Raw genomic sequence first — 3,659 nt, forward strand, 5'->3', positions numbered from 1 at the left:
AGCTAATGAAAGCAGGTCAGACAGACAAGGAAGGAAAACAACAAAAGCAGGAAGTGATATAAACCAAAACCAGACACACGAGAACTAGCCTTCAGAGTAAAACAGGAAGTAACCAAAAAGTATAACTAGCAGTGAATCATAACAACACTAAACACATGGAGACTGACATTAAAAATGATAGCAGTGACAGACAAACACAGACAGAAGAAGAAGAAGAAAAAAAGATACCTCAGGGAATCATGAAAATTGCATTAGCACATCACTCAGCTGCACTTTGTGTTAAGTGCTTTAGCACAAATGCAAAACTGGGCCCTGTGTGCATGGTACATAGAGCATAGACTGTATCTAAAAGATGAATGCAGTCACTGTGACTTCATCCACTGGTAAGTGAAGTCCTGTGTTGAAGACTGCTGCCATCTTGGTGCTATGAAATCAGATGTGACAAGAATGGGATAAATGTGACTGGATGCATGCTCGTGCATCTGCACGCTCACGTGCTAGTGGCTTAACAGTAACAGGGTACTTCACTTTATCAGCCTCTCATGGGTAAAATAATTTACACAATAAATATGTTGAATCCAATGAGAAACTAGCAATTAAAGCAACGAGGTTATAGGTCGAGTGAGCTGATAAAAATACAATTCTGCACAAAATGCTGACTTTAAATAATTTAATTACATGTAAATTGTCCATGTAATGTTGTAAGTACAATATAAAATGTTGCATTTAATGGGATTTGGTAAAAACTTTTTACTTGATTGTTACACATTCAGGCAGAGCTGTTTGAGCCTGCCTGCAATCTGATGACTTACAACAGATTTGTACATGCCAGTGCAACAGCACTATCTGATCTGTTCTGTTAGCAAACCGGTATATGCAAGGACGTTAAGAAAAGCTAAAAACAACAACAACAACAACAACAAAAAAGGGGCTGCAGGGTTATTTTAGCTTGCTTTCAGTGGTTGCTAAGCATATATCATTTAACTTTGGATGTTATTGTCGTGAAATTAAAATAATAGTATCCTTTCATAAACTATTGTAGCTATATAACGGGTAATTTTAGACCGTTGCTGGGTGGTTACCATACAACTTTATGACATCATAATAGCTGATATAGATAATAACCTTCAGAGGCCTAAGATGACCCAAAGTGACAAGTTTGGTTGCACAACACTTGATGATTGCATAGAAAACTAACAAACCCACACAGATTTCAACATTTTTTGTTGTTATTGTCATATTTGTTGTAAGATTGCAGTCTTCACTATATTCACCATATTATATAAATATTTTCAAGGTATTACTATATTTGTTCTTTTCTAGGCATCATCAAAAAATGTACAAATACACCAGATCTCAGTTAAACTAATTTCAGAAACAAATCCTATTCAGATAATTTCCTATAAAAAATTTTGATCTGCAGACATTTGCTTTGGTCCGCTAACTGCAACATAAAACGACCACACAGGAGGTATATGTCAATAACTTCTGTAAGCATAAGAAATCATTTTTCTTACTGCAATAATAAAACATGAGTGGATGACGCGTGCAGACGAGGGCACCACTGCAAATTTCTTTGAAAAGATTTGAGTCACCTAGTTCCCTGTATCACAGCAATACCGACATCCGCCCATCGACCGGGCTTCTGACATCGACAGCCTGAGCTGAGAATTACGCTTTAGGCTGGATTTTTGCTTTGATAAGAAAATCACAGAGGCTGTGATGACCACCAAGGATGCCTCTGGCCAGCGGGCGAGGTCTTTTGACAAGGTTAACAGACGATCAGTAAAAAGTGGCTCCCCATGGTCCTCCCATGGCTCAGCTCCTTCCTTCCTTCCCCCTCGGTATCAATCAATACCTGTTAACAAAAGCTCTGCAGGGCTCCTATCCACTCTCTGCACTCTTATTCATATTTCAGAGTGTTATTAGAGCGCGCAGCAAAATGTCAAGATCTTTACAAGGTAAATATCTCCCCGAATGTCACAGGGAGAGTCGAGGGTGTGGGGGTGAAAGTACTTCCCTTCTCTGTTTTTCATTGTCAGAACTGCGAGCAGCCAACATTAGGGCGAGAATGATTTCTCCGCCGGCGGCTATTCCACAAAGTCGTTTGTTTCTGCCACGTTTCCAATGATCAAATTGGCGTGGGTGTTTTAATAGCTCGCTGCAAAGGAGGAGCCGCCACGTTTTGATGCTAAAGGAACCCTTAAGATAAAACGCAGCAGCAAATATCAGGGCCAGCTCTGGGTAACAACAAGCATATCTGGGTGCACATGGCCACAGATGCCCGAGGACAAGTTCCTCCTTGCAGCGCCTTTGCAGAAGCACAAACGCAGCGACAAACAGACGAGACAGCGAGGCCGCATTTCTCCCCATCTGCGCACGAGGCTTTTTCATCTACACGGTGGGTAAATCAAGTCGTGTCTGGAAAGCTGTAGATCTGATCAAAGGACTGTGATCAACATGGCCAGCATGCAGGTAGGAAGCACTCATACGGTGGTGGGTTCAGAGGCTGGGTAAGAGCTCATTTCAAGTCCTGTGAGGTGGGCTCAGCTGCACCACAAGCCTGTTGATCAGAGGAGATTAAGAGTTGGACTGTGGCAAGACATGCCTCCACCTTCTCTTCTCTTCTCTTCTCATCAGCCACAAAAACAGCCTCAGCCTGGGACGTGAATTGTGTGTTTCTGACAGGGATCATGTCTATTTTTGAGTTGTTTGTTTAGTTTAGTTTTTTTTTTTGTACCAACATCTGTGTGATGGTCCCAAGCGACAGCCTGATCATCGAAGCAGAAAGACATGCAGGGTGGAGGAGGAAGATGGAGGGAGAGAGAGAGAGAGAGATGGTAGCGACTGAGGTAATGACAACATCGTCGTGAAACCTCTGGGATTGTGGGTAATGAGGCTCTCGTGGGAAAGCCGGGCGCCTCCGCCCCAGTGATGTCACAGAATGAACAAGCACAATCAAAGATTCATTTTACAGGAAGCGAGGCCGCTTCTCACATCTCTCTCCCCCCCTTGCCTTCTTCTTTTTCTTCTTCTTTGGTAACAATGCGAGTGACAGCAGCTCCTGACCATTCTCTGAGAGGAAGATGTCTGTTTTCTGGAAATGACAATCTCTTGTCTTTACCAGCTGCTTTTCACTCCTTGCACACACACACACACACACACACACACATGCACGCACACACGTGGCCCATCTGGATAATTACAGCTGACAAAGCTACCTCTCTCTTTTTATTTACCAGTCAGCTTGTTGACAGCACTGACAAGTCCTGTCCGCGAGTCTGCGAGCAGTCACGAGCTTTGAGCACCTACACTCTCACAGATGAATGCGTTTTTTTTCCTTCCCTCGTGCATAATCACTGTCTTATATTGTAACTGCTCTCGTTTCAATTAAAGCACCTGGCGAGTCAAAGGATGCAATTGTCCAAGATAATTGCAAGAACCTTGCAAGAAATTGCCAGAGTGAAGTCTCCCAATTATTCTGTCCATTTAACATCTTACCTCAGATCCTAAATTGATCATTGTGGCATCTCCAAGGCATTTATTTGCAAGCCTGATGGCTGGAATTAACCATATAATTCTGACTGTAAGGCTCTAGGATGAATCCAACTTTAAGAACCTTAACACCATTTTACCTACCACCCAGCACTTACCGGCTT

This window comes from Perissodus microlepis, chromosome 23 (assembly GCF_051167445.1).
Source record: "Perissodus microlepis isolate ML-2025 ecotype Zambia chromosome 23, ASM5116744v1, whole genome shotgun sequence".
Classification (NCBI taxonomy): Eukaryota; Metazoa; Chordata; class Actinopteri; order Cichliformes; family Cichlidae; genus Perissodus; species Perissodus microlepis.